The sequence below is a fragment of the Orcinus orca genome, chromosome 16, assembly GCF_937001465.1.
Source record: "Orcinus orca chromosome 16, mOrcOrc1.1, whole genome shotgun sequence".
In the NCBI taxonomy this organism is placed as follows: domain Eukaryota; kingdom Metazoa; phylum Chordata; class Mammalia; order Artiodactyla; family Delphinidae; genus Orcinus; species Orcinus orca.
In genome coordinates, this window is record NC_064574.1 from 36,589,521 (window position 1) to 36,608,400 (window position 18,880).

The 18,880-nt window shown below is 37.6% G+C and overlaps 1 protein-coding gene across 5 annotated transcripts in view; it reads left to right on the top strand.

The window, feature by feature from the left end:
- Positions 1 to 18,880, top strand: part of PLCB4 (phospholipase C beta 4) — a 428,120-nt gene that overhangs the window by 196,565 nt on the left and 212,675 nt on the right. The gene's annotated exons all lie outside the window — the stretch shown is intronic.

Here is an 18,880-nt window from a genome sequence, read left to right on the forward strand (position 1 = left end):
GATGGAGGAAGTGAGGAAATTGACTCCTCCCCTTGGTGGGAGGAGCCACAGAACCACATGACAAAGCATGCTGTGGTTGGCTGGAAATGGCCCCTGAAATCCATATCCTATCGGTGGAACCTATGATTGTTCCCTTATGTGGCAAGAGAAGTGATTAAAAGAATTTGAGTGGAAGCACTTATCCTGGATAAGTGGATGCTAAGTGCTTCCTTGTAAGAGAGAGGCAGAGGCGGTTTGAGAGAGACCCACAGAAGAGGAGAAGTTGATGTGAAGATAGAGGCAGAGACTGGACTGATGCATCCTCAAGCCAAGGAGTGCTTCACCAGCAGAAGTGGGAAGAGACAGGAATGGAATCTCCCCAGAGCCTCTGAAGGAAATGTGGCCAGGCTAACGCCTTGATTTCAGACTTTTGACCTCAACGGTGAGAGAATACATTTCTATTATGTTAAGTTACCTTGTTTGTGGTAGTTTTTCTATGTCAGACATGGGAAACTAATACAGGTGTGGATACAGGAGAGAACAAATTGAAGACGTTTTTGTAATAACCCACATATACTTCTAAATTATATAATTCTGTATAGTGCTTTTTCACTTAAAGTAGCAAAACATTTCCCCACGTTATTATAAAGTTGTTGAAAACAGTTTTAAATAATTACATGATACAATATGCATATATATGTGTATATATAATGCAATGCACAAATAATAGCATGATAGTACACCATGTATATTAAGTTAGTCTAGCTAAACATTTCTTTGTTATTGGCAATTAAATTCTTTGAGTTTTTTAGATGAAGCCATGCGCACAAGACAAGGGCTCTATGCCCTGCATCACCGTTCACTTTTTCCCTTGGTCCTTTCCTCTATTAGGCCCATGATATCTCTTGTTGGAATTACTAGAATCATATCCTTGATGATCTTAACCTCCCTCCAGCCCACTTTACAAACTGCTCAACCAGATTCGTTTTCTAAAGAAAAATCTCAGTTCAAGTCGCCTCTGGCTAAAAGCTCTCGATGATGTTCAGTTGCAAATGTTAGTTCTTTAATCAAACACTTATTCCCTTGGAGTAAAGTTGTCTGTGCACAGTTATCTGTAGAGTCCTTTTTTCTGTGAGCCTTTGGGCTCCTTAAGAACAGTATTGCTTTCTCTATCTTTCTATCCCCCACGTCACCTGCCATGGCGCTTTGAAGGTATGGTTTGCTCTGGTATCTGCTGCATGCATGAATAAATGAATTCAAAGGGAAAATACTTCTAATTGCTTTGTCTTTTCCTATATGATCCCAGTCATTCAATTTGACTGAATTTGAAATTGATTGGGTGAGTCAACTAGAATTCGGGAATTAGAATTGTTGTTCTAGCTTGGGGAGGGGTCTTAATATTTGTGTGTCATGGACCCATTTGGCATCTGGGGAAGCCTGTGGATTTTTTTGCAGAAGGAAAGGTTATTAATGCATCAAATAAAATACATAAGATTACCAAGGAAATCAGTTATATTGCATTAGGGCTATCGAAGTATTATGAATTGTGCTATAGTAATGTGTTCATCTTTAATGGATAAACTAATATCTAGTTGTAGCCCTATTAGCTACTATAATATCAAAGTGGTGGTGATGGTACACAGCATTTCAAGATCCTGTGGCAACCGTAATGTGATATTAAAATATCTGTGGTTTCTATTGATGACAGAATCACAGATCCTGCTAATACTATTGTGGTTTGTTGCCTATGCCCATAATTGAAGAAGAGTCTGGATTTTAATGAGAAGTTAGTGTAAATAAAGATGTAACTTTATTCCCATCTTAGTTCACAGACCACCCCATGCCCCCAACCCCGGCCCTGAATTCGCTAGACTCCAGCTTGAGAAGGCCTGAAAGGCTTGTTTTAGGAAGAGCTGTAAGACAAGTCTGTGTAGCTCTGTTGTCGTCCAGTGGGTGAGCCTGCATTAGGCATGTTAAAGTCGTTCATGCAAGTAGGTAGGCAAGACATTTTAGAACATTTGTATGTCTACTGTAGCACCTAAGATCTTGTAGACACTGTATAAACCCTTTTTGTATAATAACACAACTTTCCAGTGCAGATGCTCCCTCCTGTATGGTGAGAACAGAGGCGTCCTTCAGCTTTAAAAGTGCCATCACCTTGTGGCCCAGGCCCTGCACACGGACACCTTTCTGTTTCTAACCCTCCTGGGCAGTTGTTTAGTTGAACTGAGTTGTTGGGTTGAATGTTTCCCTAATGGTACTGGATTGATAGGTTTGTACTTTGATATTTACTTGTTGAACTTACTCCCTCCATCTACTTCCAGAGGGGCTTGGGAGCAGCATTCGGCCTGCAGCAAACTGCAAAACAGTGATTATGATAAACACTCCCCAGGGCCTCCTGGAGGGGCTGAGGTGACAGGTGCTCCAGGCACTAGGTGATCGGATTTCCAGTCCTGGCCAATACGCTGTGGTCTGATTTCTGTGGGCCGAGAGAAACTAGGAAGCATGTTGTTAGTGCAGCTTCTGTTTTTTCTCAATATAAATTATACAAAAATATTTTTTGTTTATTCCTTAAAAAAAAAAATAAAGTACCTCATAATACAATCCTTTGTTGTACAAGGCACTGGCTTACAGCAGCAAAGTATCAATATTTGTCTCTGTAGTCAAGCTGAATCAGGGCGGGGGTTCTTATAACACTGAGAACTGCAGGATTGTGGACGATGTTTCTAATAGTGTCAGTTACCTGTCAGCACTATTAATTATGAAAGTAAGATGAATGCCTTTATTGACATATATATATTACATACCTCTATATCTCTATTCATGTCTGTATCTATATATGCATATACACACACAACGTGTATATAGGTATATACATAGGTGTATATATATACTGTGATTGTAGCTAATGTAGAATTATCTTTACTTGAATACTGGAGGTCTTCATGTGACTGACATTTACATTTGCATTGACATTTGCATTTTTCTATCTTCCAAACCACCTAAATCCTCTTGACCTTGAGACTTTATTTTTTTATTTTTTGATAATTACTTCTCCTTTTTAATTCTTTTTTTTGAATTTTATTTTATTTATTTTTTTGTACAGCAGGTTCTTATTAGTTATCCATTTTATACACATCAGTGCATACATGTCAATGCCAATCTCCCAAATCATCCCACCACTCCCACCCCACGCCGCTTTCCCCCCTTGGTGTCCATACGTTTGTTCTCTACATCTGTGTCTCAATTTCTGCCCTGCAAACTGGTTCATCTGTACCATTTTTCTAGGCTCTACATATATGCGTTAATATACGATATTTGGTTTTCTCTTTCTGACTTACTTCAGTCTCTATGACAGTCTCTAGATCCATCCACATCTCTACAAATGACCCAATTTCATTCCGTTTTATGGCTGAGTAATATTCCATTGTATATATGTGCCACATCTTCTTTATCCATTCGTCAGTCGATGGACATTTAGGTTGCTTCCATGACTTGGCTATTGTAAATAGGGCTGCAATGAACATTGGGGTGCATGTGTCTTTTTGAATTATGGTTTTTATCTGGGCATATGCCCAGTAGTGGTATTGCTGTGTAATATGGTAATTCTATTTTTCATTTTTTAAGGAACATCCATACTGTTCTGCATAGTGCCTGTATCAATTTACATTCCCACCAACAGTGCAAGAGGGTTCCCTTTTCTCCACACCCACTCCAGCATTTGTTGTTTGTAGATTTTCTCATGATGCCCATTCTAACCGGTGTGAGGTGATACCTCATTGTAGTTTTGATTTGCATTTCTCTACTAATTAGTGATGTTGAGCAGCTTTTCATGTTCTTCTTGGCCATCTGTATGTCTTCTTTGGAGAAATGTCTATTTAGGTCTTCTAGCCATTTTTGGATTGGGTTTTTTTTCTTTTAATATTGAACTGAATGAGTTGTTTATATACTTTGGAGATTAATACTTTGTCTGTTGATTCATTTGCAAATATTTTCTCCCATTCTGAGGGTTGTCCTTTTGTCTTATTTATGGTTTCCTTTGCTGTGCAAAAGCTTTTAAGTTTCATTAGGTCCCATTTGTTTATTTTTGTTTTTATTTCCATTACTCTAGGAGGTGGATCAAAAAAGACCTTGCTGTGATTTATGTCAAAGAGTGTTCTTCCTATGTTTTCCTCTAAGAGTTTTATAGTGTCGGGTCTTACATTTAGGTCTCTAATGCATTTTGAGTTTATTTTTGTGTATGGTGTTAGAGAGTGTTCTAATTTCATTCTTTTACATGTAGCTGTCCAGTTTTCTCAGCATCACTTACTGAAGATACTGTCCTGTCTCCATTGTATATCCTTGCCTCCTTTGTCATAGATTAGTTGACCATAGGTGCGTGGGTTTATCTCTGGGCTTTCTGTCTTATCCATTGATCTATCTTTCTGTTTTTGTGCCAGTACAATATTGTCTTGATTACTGTAGCTTTGTAGTGTAGTCTGAAGTCAGGGAGTCTGATTCCTCCAGCTCCATTTTTTTCCCTCAAGACTGCTTTGGCTATTCGGAGTCTTTTGTGTCTCCATACAAATTTTAAGATTTTTTGTTCTAGTTCTGTAAAAAATGCCATTGGTAATATAATAGGGATTGCATTGAATCTGTAGATTGCTTTGGGTAGTATAGTCATTTTCACAATATTGATTCTTCAAATCCAAGCAAATGGTGTATCACTCCATCTGTTTGTATCATCTTTAATTTCTTTCATCAGTGTTTTATAGTTTTCTGCATACAGGTCTTTTGTCTCCCTAGGTAGGTTTATTCCTAGGTATTTTATTCTTTTTGTTGCAATGGTAAATGGGAGTGTTTCCTTAATTTCTCTTTCAGATTTTTCATCATTAGTATATAAGAATGAAAGAGATTTCTGTGCATTAATTTTGTATCCTGCAACTTTACCAAATTCATTGATTAGCTCTAGTAGTTTTCTGGTGGCATCTTTAGGATTCTCTACTTATAGTATCATGTCATCTGCAAACAGTGACAGTTTTACTTCTTCTTTTCCAATTTGGATTCCTTTTATTTCTTTTTATTCTCTGATTGCTGTGTCTAGGACTTCCAAAACTATGTGGAATAATAGTGGTGAGAGTGGACATCCTTGTCTTTTTCCTGATCTTAGAGGAAATGCTTTCAGTTTTTCACCGTTGAGAATGATGTTTGCTATGGGTTTTTCGTATATGGCCTTTATTATGTTGAGGTAGGTTCCCTCTGTGCCCACTTTCTGGAGAGTTTTTATCATAAATAGATGTTGAATTTTATTGAAAGCTTTTTCTGCATCTATTGAGATGATCATATGTTTTTTATTCTTCAGTTTGTTGATATGGTGTATCACATTGATTGATTTGCATATATTGAAGAATCCTTGCATCCCTGGGATAAATCCCACTTGATCATGGTGTATGATCCTTTTAATGTGTTGTTGGATTCTGTTTGCTAGTATTTCATTGAGGATTTTTGCATCTATATTCATCAGTGATATAGGTCTGTAATTTTCTTTTTTTGTAGTATCTTTGTCTGGTTTTGGTATCAGGGTGATGGTGGCCTCATAGAATGAGTTTGGGAGTGTTCCTTCTTCTGCTATATTTTGGAAGAATTTGAGAAGGATGGGTGTTAGCTCTTCTCTAAATGTTTGATAGAATTCACCTGTGAAGCCATCTGGTCCGGGACTTTTGTTTGTTGGAAGATTTTTCATCACAGTTTCAATTTCATTACTTGTGATTGGTCTGTTCATATTTTCTATTTCTTCCTGGTTCAGTCTTGGAAGCTTATACGTTTCTAAGAATTTGTCCATTTCTTCCAGGTTGTCCATTTTATTGGCATAGAGTTGCTTGGAGTAGTCTCTTAGGATGCTTTGTATTTCTGTGGTGTCTGTTGTTACTTCTCCTTTTCCATTTCTAATTTTATTGATTTGAGACCTCTCCCTCTTTTTCTTCATGAGTCTGGCTAATGGTTTATCAATTTTATTTATCTTCTCTAAGAACCAACTTTTAGTTTTATTGATCTTTGCTATTGTTTTCTTTGTTTCTGTTTCCTTTATTTCTGCTCTGATCTTTATGATTCCTTTCCTTCTGATAACTTTAAGTTTTGTTTATTCTTGTTTCTCTAGTTCCTTTAAGTGTAAGGTTAGATTTTTTTTATTAGAGATTTTTCTTGCTTCTTGAAGTAGCCTTGTATAGCTATAAACTTCCCTCTTAGAACTGCTTTTGTTGCATCCCATAGGTTTTGGATCGTCATGTTTTCATTGTCATTTGTCTCTAGGTATTTTTTGATTTCCTCTTTTATTTCTTCAGTGATCTCTTGGTTACTTAGTAATACATTGTTTAGCCTCCATGTATTTGTGGCTTTTACGTTTTTTTCCCCGTAATTCATTTCTAATCTCATAGCTTTGTGGTCAGAAAAGATGCTTGATATGTTTCAATTTTCTTAAATTTACTGAGGCTTGATTTGTGACTCACGATGTGATCTATCCTGAAGAATGTTCCATGCACACTTGAGAAGAAAGTGTAATCTGCTCTTTTTGGATGGAATGTCCTATAAATATCAATTAAATCTATCTGCTCTATTGTGTCATTTAAAGCTTGTGTTTCTGTATTAATTTTCTGTTTGGATGATCTGTCCATTGGTGTAAGTGAGTTATTAAAGTCCCCCATTATTATTGTGTTATTGTCGATTTCCTCTTTTATAGCTGTTAGCAGTTGCCTTATGTATTGAGGTGCTCCTATGTTGGGTGCATATATATTTATAATTGTTATATCTTCTTCTTGGATTGATCCCTTGATCATTATGTAGTGTCCTTCCCTGTCTCTTATAGCATTGCATTTTAAAGTCTATTTTATCTGTTATGCGTATTGCTACTCCAGTTTTCTTTTGATTTCCATTTGCATGGAATATCTTTTTCCTTCCCCTCACTTTCAGTCTCTATATGTCCCTAGGTCTGAAGTGGGTCTCTTGTAGACAGCATATATACGGGTCCTGGTTTTGTATGCATTCAGCAAGCCTCTGCCTTTTCCTTGGAGCATTTAATCCATTCACATTTAAGGTAATTATCGATATGTATGTTTCTATTACGATTTTCTTAATTGTTTTGGGTTTGTTTTTGTAGGTCCTTTCTTCTCTTGTGTTTCCCACTTAGAGAAGTTCCTTCAGCATTTGTTGTAGAGCTGGTTTGGTGGTGCTGAATTCTCTTAGCTTTTGCTTGTCTATAAAGCTTTTGATTTCTCCATCGAATCTGAATGAGATCCTTGCCGTGTAGATTAATCTTGGTTGTAGCTTCTTCCCTTTCATCACTTTAAGTATATCATGCCACTCCCTTCTGGCTTGTAGAGTTTCTGCTGAGAAATCAGCTGTTAACCTTATGGGAGTTCCCTTGTATGTTATTTGTCATTTTTCCCTTGCTGCTTTCAATAATTTTTTGTCTTTAATTTTTGCCAATTTGATTACTATGTGTCCTGGTGTATTTCTCCTTTGGTTTATCCTGTATGGGACTCTCTGCACTTCCTGGACATGGGTGGCTATTTCCTTTCCCATGTTAGGGAAGTTTTTGATTATAATCTCTTCAAATATTTTCTCAGGTCCTTTCTCTCTCTCTTCTCCTTCTGGGACCCCTAAAATGTGAATGTTGTTGCGTTTAATGTTGTACCAGAGGTCTCTTAGGCTGTCTTCATTTCTTTTCATTCTTTTTTTCTTTATTCTGTTCTGCAGCAGTGAATTCCACCATTCTGTCTTCCAAGTCACTTATCCGTTCTTCTGCCTCAATTATTCTGCTTTTGATTCCTTCTAGTGTAGTTTTCATTTCAGTTATTTTATTGTTCATCTCTGTTTGTTTGTTCTTTAATTCTTCTAGGTCTTTGTTAAACATTTCTTGCATCTTCTTGATCTTTGCCTCCATTCTTTTTCCAAGGTCCTGGATCATCTTCACTGTCATTATTCTGAATTCTTTTTCTGGAAGGTTGGCTATCTCCACTTCATTTAGTTGTTTCTCTGGGGTTTTATCTTGTTCCTTCATCTGGTACATAGCCCTCTGCCTTTTTATCTTGTCTATTTTTCTGTGAATGTGGTTTTTATTCCATAGGCTGCAGGATTGTAGTGCTTCGTGCTTCTGCTGTCTGCCCTCTGGTGGATGAGGCTATCTGACCTTGAGGCTTTCTGATTTGGTTGAAACTAATACCAAATTTGGAAATCTTTTAATATACCATGTTAACTTGAATAGTTTCTTGAATATGGGTGGGATAAGGGGATAGTTTTCAATGTTAGTGATAAAGTTTGGTAATCACTTGAAGATTTCAGAGTACATAGTTTTTTGATGATTAATTTTGCATCTCTTGTGCATGTCATTAAATATAAAAAGGGCTGTCTTTTATGTTAGACTAATTTAGTAAAAGTGGTATAAAGAGTTTGTGTTATTTATTTTTGTTTTCTGTTTCATTGGGCGGAAAATTTAAATCTGACCTAGTGAATCCTTTAACACTTTGAGAACTATATATTTATTTTTAATTTGTTAAGAATCACAACTATGTCTTCAAATTCCTTACAACCTACCAGGCTGGCTCCTTCACAGAGTTTTCTCAGATCCCATGTATGAATTCCTTATTGCTATTGTAGAAAATTACCACGAAGTTAGTGGCTTAAAACAACACAGACTTATTCTTATCTTTCAATTCTAGAGGTCAGAAGTCCAAAATGGGCCTCAGTGTGCTAAAATCAAGGTGTTGGCTGACTGTGCCTTCTGAAGGCTCTGGGGAGGAGCTGTTCCTTGCCTTTTCCAGCTTCTAGAGGTCGCCTGCATTCCTTGGCTGGTGGCCCCCTTCCATCTTCAAAACCGTCAATGACCTGTGGAGTCTTTCTCACAGTGTCATGTGTTTCTTACGCTTCTGCCTCCTTTTTCCTCATTTAAGGACTTTTGTGATTATATTAGGTCCACCTGGATAATCCAGGATAGTCTCTTTACGTTACGATCAGTGGAATAGCAATCTTAATGCCACTGCAACCTTTGCCTATAGTTCTTCTTTGCCTATGAAATAACATATTCACAGATTCTGAGCATTAGGAAGAAGCTATTATCCTGCCTACCACATTTCCTAAACCAGAAATGATCCATGTGCTTTTCGTAAGGTTTCAGTGACATGCTGTCTCAACTTGCTATTATTCATGTACATACTTTATCTCTCCTCTGTCTTTTTACCCCTGGACAAGACAGGACCATGTCTATATCATATTTGTGTTCTCAGAACACAGCAACATTGAAAGAACCAGGTAAATATTTTTTGAGCAAATGAATGATTCTGTGTAAAACTTTATTAAAAAATGATTAGAAGGGAGGAAGTCAATTATAGAAGTATAGAGAAAGGAAACAGGCAAAAATGGACAGGTTATCATCAGTACTACTTGCAAAGAACAGTTTCTTCAAACACATCATTGTCTCTAAGCATCAAATAATATCACTGGTCAAAAGATATGATCCACTTAAGAGTTATTACAATTTTTCTCACTCTAATATTTTGGCATTAAAAATCCTTTAATTTTTTTTAGTTTTTTAAACAGAATCAGTTCTTTGAGGCCTTATGATCTCTGCGCATCCTAACCTCTCACATCTGAACCTGCAAATTTTGGAAAGTGGTGGCCAAACTGTGGGATGGATACCCTCGTGGGGAGACCTGCTGAGTAGCTAGCCTTCACTGGCCAAGTGGTACCCAAGGCTTCCTCAAGCTCTAAGAGCTTTGGCTTTAAAGTACTTGTGCAGCTAGTCTATGAGACACACTTAAGAGCAGAGGAGAGTGAATGATTTCCCTAACATGTCCAGGTAGCCTAGATTTTCTCCCAGGTACCTTTAGCCTACATGTGAGTTATATATTCTACTTCATGATGTATTTGTGTATTTCTAAATACATTCTATATATATGTAAAGTTTTAATGCTGTTCCACATCCAAAAAGTGTCATTTTGAAAAGTGTGAGCATGCATTATTCTTACCATAGTTCTATGATGTAGGCAGGCATTCTTCTCCTGTCTTATGGGTGAAGAAGTCTAGCCACAGAGTATAACAAACTTGTCCATCCTCACACAGCTGACCTGTGATGTGTATGATACAGTGAGTGCTTTGAATCTAGATTACTTCACTCCAAACTCCATGCTTCTTATACATTTAGTACCACACAAACTACATTTTCTCAGGCGTCAAGGCTTATAGGTCTTGCTATTTCTTTTAACTAATGATCTGAATAGTGCAGCAATTCACAAAGTGTTTTCTGTGGTATGTTACTCTAATGATATTATCTGTGAAAAGAAAGTATTTTGTAATCAAGTGTAATTAACAATACTTTCAAAATTAAAGCATGTACCTCCATAGCAGTGACTATGCATGCAAAGCCCAATAGTAGAGAAATGTCTTAACTTCTTTTACCCCAGCATCTTCCAAACTCACATGACCACAGAACCCTTGCTCTCTGCCCTCATGCTCCCATAATAGTTATTGTCTTTTGGGAAAGCTACAAAATTCCTAGATCCTCGGTCCCCAGGTGGTCTGACATGATTATGCTGCCAGCCAGTGTGTAAATGGAGCTGTTGTTAATGGGCAGAAATTGGCTTTGCCTCCTGTGTCCATTAGGAATGCTTTCATCAGCAAGTACTAGAGTAAGTAATTTCAGTTTGAGCTCTTTCTAATGAAAGTTCAGTCCTTGTATCAGCTATATAGATGTCACCTGGGAGCCTGTTAGAAACCTGGACTTTCAGGTCCCACCCTAGATTTGCTGAAAGGAAATCTATATTTTATTTTTATTTTATTTATTTATTTATTTATTTTGTTTGCGGTACACAGGCCTCTCACTGTCGTGGCTCTCCCATTGTGGAGCACAGGCTCTGGACGCACAGGCTCAGTGGCCATGGCTCATGGGCCCAGCCGCTCCCCGGCATGTGGGATCTTTCCAGACCGGGGCACGAACCCGTGTCCCCTGCATCAGCAGGCGGACTCTCAACCACTGCGCCACCAGGGAAGCCCGGGAATCTATATTTTAATAAGATCCTCAGGTAATTCAAATGCACAGTACATTTAAGGAGCACTGATTTAAACAATAAGGGCATTTTTTTTTATCTAATAATAAATTCAAAGATGGAGGGTCCTGTTTTGATTTGCAACCCAAAGGAGTATTTAGGGCCCAGGGTCCTGTTTCCTCATGGTGGTAAAATGGCTGCCAACTCTATGCATTTTATCCTCTCTTAGCTGCATTGAAATACAGCTAGAAGGGGCTTCCCTGGTGGTGCAGTGGTTGAGAGTCTGCCTGCCGATGCAGGGGACATGGGTTCGTGCCCTGGTCCGGGAAGATCCCACATGCTGCGGAGCGGCTAGGCCCATGAGCCATGGCCACTGAGCCTGCACATCCAGAGCCTGTGCTCCACAACAGGAGAGGCCACAACAATGAGAGGCCCGTGTACCACACACACACAAAAAAATACAGCTAGAAGGAGACAGGGGCAAAGTAGGCATGGAAGGAGGCAGGGACAAAGGACTTTTTCTTACGTGGATTTTTTTTTTAAATTTTGGCCGCCCCACAAGTCTTGCAGGATCTCAGTTCCCTGACCAGGGATTGAACCCAGTCCATGTCAGTGAAAGTGCTAAATCCTAACCACTAGACCACCAGGGAACTCCCAGGCTTTCTTTTTTTTATTAAGAAATAATTTCTTTCTCAGGAGTCCTGCTACAGCTTCCCCTTGGTTCTCATCAGCTAGATCTGTGTCACATATTCATGTATTAGATCAATTACTGACAACATGTAACAGGAAAGCCTCAATTGCCTTTGTTCTTGACCAGTGCTGTCCAAAAAAAAAATAAAGCTAGCCATATATATAACTTAAGATTTTCTCGTAGCCACATTTTTAAGAAAAGAAAAAAAAAACAGGTAAAGTTAATTTTAATAATGTTTTATTTAACCCAGTATATCTAGACCATTATCATTTCAACATGTAAGCAATATAAAAAAATTGCCAATGAGATATTTTATTTTCTTTATTTCATACTAAATCTTTGAAATCGAGTCCATATTTTATGCTTATACTACATTTCAATTCAGATGCTAAATTTTCATTAGAGATGTTTGATCTGTATTTAGATATCAATTGAAAAGGTGTTCACCAAATTGCTCCATGCATAATTAAATATTTTCCAATAATCAAATCATGTTTCAGGTTTTAAATTAAATTAAATTTAAATTAAATTAAAAATTTGGTTCCTCAGTCACATCAGTCACGTTTCAAGTGGCTGGTTGCTGTTGTATTGGACAAGGCAGGACTAGGCCCTCGCTACTCAAAACATGGTCCAGGGACCAGCAGTGACAGCATTTTCTGAGAGCTTGTTAGAACTGCTGAATCTTGGGTCCCACCCTAGATCTATTCAGTCAAAATCTATATTTTAATTTAATTTAATGCACATTAAAGCTTAAGCTGTACTCAACTTTGGCTAGGATTTACAATGACTGTGGGAACTTTAGAAAATACAGTTGCTTACACCCCACCCGAGAACCTTGGAATCAGACTTTCTATGGGGTCCAGACATCAATATTTTATTGAAGCTTTCCAGGTTATTCCAATATGCAGCCAAGTTTGAGAACTGCTGGTCGAGACCAATCCTGATTCGTCCCCTCAATTCAGACACATTGCAACCCCAGCACTATGGTAGTGGAAGTTCTTAAGTAACCAAGAGTGGTTTCCATATTTGCTTCCCTTGTTCTGTGGGTATTTTCTGTAGGGATCGGTGTCTGGCTGGTATCTGCTATACTTGCTTGGGTCACACTCTCTTGGTCTCTTTTCTCCATTCAATCTGGCTAACTCTTTCCTCTGTTTTCCAGTCAACAGTTTCACCATAGCTTACCTTCCTTATTCTCCCAGGTAGCTGACACGTTAGGCTGTGCTGATCCGTATTCAAACCTGATCTGGAAGCCCATCAAGGGCTGCCTTTACTTCCAACTCCTCACCTCTGCTCCAGCCCTAGTGAAGATGCATCTTGCTTCTTTGTTGTGTTATTCATTGCCTCTGCCTCAGTGTTTCATCCACAGTGTCCTTTTCTTAGTTCTTACACTTCCCACCTTATACATTTCCAGAATTAATTTCCTTTAGGTGCTCATAATTCTGCCTTTGTTTCGTTGATTATATTTTGCCTTCTCGTTGACAATGAGCTCAAATGAGGTGGGTATGAAGTCTACTCATTTAAAGCAGCTCTGAATCTATGAGATCTAACTGAGATGCGATTTTTATGACTATATTTGGGTACCTTGTAAGCTGCTCATGTACCCTTCTCTGGGTTCCTGGAGACTCAAAATGTACACAGACCTCAAAACATAGGCTTGCATATTTACATGCCTCCATTGCAAACTATACCACCTGAGCTTCTCTTCTGAGGAGGGAACTTTAGCAGCACAGGCTTGGAAAAAATAGGTTCTTCTCTACTAGGAACCTTCACCTGGGAGGCTCTCATTAGTACAGACAAAGCCACTTTAAAACAAAAGCGTATTCAGTTTGCCCAGCTCTAAGAGGTGCTGTCGTGGTCATGTGGACTCATGAACAAAGGGGCTGACTGACAGCCTTTTGAAATCTAACCCGTTTCTTGGTAGAAGGGCCTCTGTACAGGATACATTTCCACGATGAGTAATTGCTGTCAAATCTAACAAAAGGAGTTCTCTGAAATTTAGGCCATGTAACACTTAGGCTATGTAATAAAACAGCTATGTATTAGGTAGTATTTATTTATTTAAATATTAAGAGAATCCTATCAGCTTCTGGAAATTATTATTAAAGTATAAATGTTTTTATTTGAGATCGTGTAAACAAGTATGTGAAGACTGAGCACTTGGAGAAATATAGGAGTTAAGCAATAATAGCAATTCTTACTCTTACGTTTGAAAGTAAATCAGTATTTTAACTGTTTAAACTCCATGATTTAAAAAGTCTTAGTTTAGAAAAATCTGATTTTTGAAATTTAAAATTGTAAGTAAGATCAAAAATATTTTTTAAAGTCATTTAAAAAATCTATCACATTTATGTATTTTTTCTAATATTTACATTGCATAAAAAATTAATATGGTAAAGTCCCCATGACATTTTTGAATAGTCATTAGAAGTGAACTATTCAAAGAAGCTCCCTGAGAAATACGGTCCATATGACTCAAATTATGTATAGAGCAGCAAAATATTAAAAGTATAATCTTAGCTTCCTTGTATTAGAATTAAGAAATATCATGAGGAACCCCAGACATTTTGGAGGACTGGAAAAACTTTGACTTCTGCAATCAAACACTCTGTTCAGTAAAAGAGGAAAAGCTAATAATTAAATACACATTATATCTAGTAAAATACACATTTATGCCAGCATATATAATGAAGTATATCCAATTTGCCCAATAATATATGTAACACATGGGTGTGTTGTGTCTTGCCTTGTTCATAGCACTTTGATAAATAATCTTACCATCCTCTGTGGCCCTGGGCAGAGTCAGTAACATTTTGGTTCCATTCCACAGATTTGAAAATGGAGACTCAGAGAAGAACAATATATATCCCAAATCAGCAGAATGTAAGATTAGAAATCATTCATCTTACTCAACAGTTGGTGTTCTTTTCACTGTAGTATGCTGCCTCTTTATTTCTTAGGGCTCTCAGACAATAGAACTTTTTAAGCTTTCTGGGCTATGAGACGTTAAAGGACTGGCCAGCGAGCTGACTACTCCATGGTGGATTAGACCAGCCTGACAGATTGCTCCTATCTCCTGACAGAACCTCAGTCCCTTTTTCCATAATTCTGAAAGAATTAAAGCTTTGAAATTTAGTTTTCCCATAAGTTTGGCATAAATTTAGTGGCAAAATTATGCCTAAACCAACAGGAGGTTATATATAGTCTTTATCCCACTTTGGGTGAAGAGCTATAGGTCTCACTGCATAAATACTGGTGTATTTGCTAGGGATCCACAAACTTTTTCTCTAAAGATCTAGATAGTAAATATTTTAGGCTTTGTGGATCATACTGTCTCTTTGGCAACTACTCAACTCTGCCATTGTGACTAGCACAAAAGCAGCCAGAGAGTATATAAATGAAGGCATGGCTGTGTTCCAATAAAACCTTATTTACAAAAATAGGGGGCAGGTTGGACTTTGTCCACTGGCCATAGTCTGTCAACCCCTGGACTTAAGGGTGATGGCTAGATTTGATGGGACTATTGCATAATGTATTATATTTGCACCATATTACCTTTCTGACATTGAAACATATCAGACCCCAAAGGATTTTGGTAAGGGGCCATGGGCCTGTATCTAAGATTTAGAGGAAATATTACAGAAGAGAAAGTCATCTCTGTTTTGGTCAAGCACTAAAGTCTTCGTACACGCATGACTGGAGGGCCAACTAAAGTTCAGGTATTGCCAGTGCATTAGTCAAGAATGAGTGCTGTGAACCAGAAAGTATTTAAACACATAGGTTCATATTTGCCCCACATAACAGTAAATTCAGTGGTAGGCAGTACAGGGCTGGTTCAAGCTAAGTGGTTCCCTCAGAAATCCAACCTCTCTCCATATTCATTCTCTACCATCCTTAGTTGATAAGCCTTCATCCTGATGATCATTGCCTCATGGTTGTAAAATGGGTGCTGTACCTCCAGGTGTCACATACATACTCCCAGCAGAAAGCAAAAAATGGAAGTGGGGAACATTGTATCTATATTAGAAAAGCAGAAACTTATCCCCAAATCTCAACATTTAGTCTATCACTGGACTAAACAGGATCATAAAGCTACCACTAATTGTAAGGAAGCCTCTGGAAGCAAGTATTTTTAGTTGGGTTCGTTTTCATTACCCACTGAAATAGGGAGAAAAGATATTGGGTGGACAAGTTGCACCATCTGCTGAGGCATCTGTTCTTGTTTTGGTAGCTGTTACATTTCATTACAGGTATTTAACATTTTATAGTCTTCTCTCCTGGGCAACATATCTTTTTAAGTATCACCAGTGTTAGCAGTGTTTTCCATCTGAGTTGGAAAATTAAATAACATGATTCACATTTTTAAAATGTAAATGTTGTGTAATATGAATGTATAATCACTTGAGAATGGATTTTTCAGAAATAAACTTTCCTGAGGATTTTAGTGTTGGAAGATTTTGTTTAGATGGAACCCTTAGTATGTGTGTTTGCAAGGTTTGAGGAAAGACTGAGGTTGAAGTCAGTGGAAGGCAGCTTACACATTCAGCCTCGTAAGCAAGTCTTTGTTCTCATGGGGGACGATTGCACAGTAGAGCAGGATTTCATGACATGACATGGTGAACTCAGAGAGCTTTAAGATAGAACAGTCACTCAGTAACTTTCTTAACTATGGCTCTGCTACAAGTCTAAGAGAAAAGCAATTAGATAGGCACACAGAGACCATTTTAGTTTTTACTTGTGTGTCTTTTTTTTTTTAACATCTTTATTGGAGTATAATTGCTTTACAATGTTGTGTTAGTTTCTGCTGTAACAAAGTGAATCAGCTATATGTATACATATACCCCCGTATCCACTCCCTCTTGCGTCTCCCTCCTACCTTCCCTATCCCACCCCTCTAGGTGGTCACAAAGCACCGAGCTGATCTCCCTGTGCTATGCAGCTGCTTCCCACTAGCTATCTGCTTTACATTTGGTAGTGTATATATGTCAATGTTACTCTCTCACTTCGTCCCAGCTTACCCTTCCCCCTCCCCGTGTCCTCAAGTCCATTCTCTATGTCTGTGTCTTTATTCCTGTCCTGACCCTAGGTTCATCAGAACCATTTTTTTTTTTTTAGATTCCATATATATATGTTAGCATATGTTATTTGTTTTTCTCTTTCTGACTTAGCACTACTGGGCATATACCCTGAGAAAACCATAATTCAAAAAGAGTCATGTACCACAGTGTTCATTGCAACACTATTTACAATAGCCAGGACATGGAAGCAATGTAAGTGTCCATCGACAGATGAATGGATAAACAAGATGTGGTGCATATATACAATGGAATATTACTCAGCCATAAAAAGAAACAAAACTGAGTTATTTGTCGTGAGGTGGATGGACCTAGAGTCCGTTATACAGAGCATATTGGGATCTTTACCCTCCTGTCTGAGGTGGTATTTATTGTCTTTCTGGACACAGGGCACTTACTTGTTTTTTGTTTGTTTGTTTTTTTTTTTTTTTGGCCTAAGCTACTGTAATAAGAAAGGATAGAGGTACCCACACAATTTCAAATGTATCTTTGCTTTAGTAGGCTATCCTAAAATGGTACAAGTGGAAATAGCATGAAAATAAATAGATTCATTTATTGATTTGTTTAGACCTTAAATGTAAGTGAAATTAGTTTTTCTTCAACTACGTTCTGTAACACTGAATTAATTCTAGAATCTGTTTCAATGTAGCCATTATGACTAAGTTATAACAATGACCTTGATCTGTCAGATAAAGCCTAATTTTGAAATAATGCCCATCAGACCCTCATCTGCTGTACTTTTGAAAACTGCAGCAAGAAAATCCAGTTTTTAACCCAAATAGTTCATGGTTCTTAGGGAATTCAGAATTAAGTGACCACCAAGAACTATTTCAGAAGTGACCAGAAATGGAATGGTCTGCATTTTGATGAGGAGAAATGAAGAAGAAGCCATGTTGGTAACTGTTTGAATCTGGATTACTCTGTGGCATCCAGATCATTCATTAACATGGTCAAACAAGCGAGAATCAGCAGATACTGATGAAAAACAGACAGCTAAAAGAGTAGGATCAATGTGAACAAACCTATCAACTGAGCCAGAAGAAACAGAAATAAATGAGAAGAGATAAATCCTTAAAATCATTCAAAATTTTATCATCAGGGAGAGTTAAAAACAGACTCCTATGGAAGAGGAGTAGTTCAAGACCAAGAAGGGATTCTTGGAAATTAAAATGTAATTGTTGACTTAAAAAATAATAGTATAGTGAAAAGATGAAGAAACCTTCCAGAAAAATGGAGCGAAAGAACAAAGAGTTGGAAAATATGAGTGAAAAGATGAGACATGATAGTGGTCCTACATATTTTTATAGAGGGTCTGGAAAGAGAAAATTGAAAAAAAAAATTGGAGGAAATAAAAGATACATTCACACACACATTTTTAACTTTTCCAACTCTTCAGACAGCAAAGGCCCTCTGAGTGCAAAGTAGGTTGAGTAAGCATATGAGTGGATCGGTAATTAAACACATTTTCCTGATATTTCAGAACACCAAGGAGCAGGAGAGGATGCTAAAATATTCCAGAAATGGGAGTGGGATAGGGAATTGACCACAGAGATGATTTCTAGAGGACAAGAGAATGATACCTTCTTGGTTTGGTAGGAATTTTGATTCTGTTCCCAACAAACTGCAAATTCAGTATGAAGGGAAAATAAAAGCATTTTAAGACAAGTAAGAACTAAAACATTTGCTCATCCCCAGGCCATTCCTAAAAGAATTAATGCAGCAAAATAAAAGAGAGAAATGTGGGTTCCAAGGATAGGTGGATAAACTAAACTAATACAAAAAACAAGAAACCCCAAGACAGTAGGTCTTTGGCAAATGGTTAAAAGAAAAAAAAAAAAAGCTGTCAAAAGCAGAATAGGATTTTTAGGGATCTCTAAAATCCTAAAAGCAAATGAAATTTCTATAAGAGAAAGTGCGATAAAACTGCATGTTCTCAGTTAACGGAGTATTTAAATGGGGCCCTTCTCGACTCAGTTTTCTTTGTTCTGGTTCTTGAAGCAGCACAGGTGAGAGCAGTGTTGTATGGCCTTCTCTTCCTTCACATGCACAATTTGTTTCTGCAGAGAGTATTTACCATGTAATTTTCATAATGTAAATGCTGTTCATTTTTCAATTTACAAGCA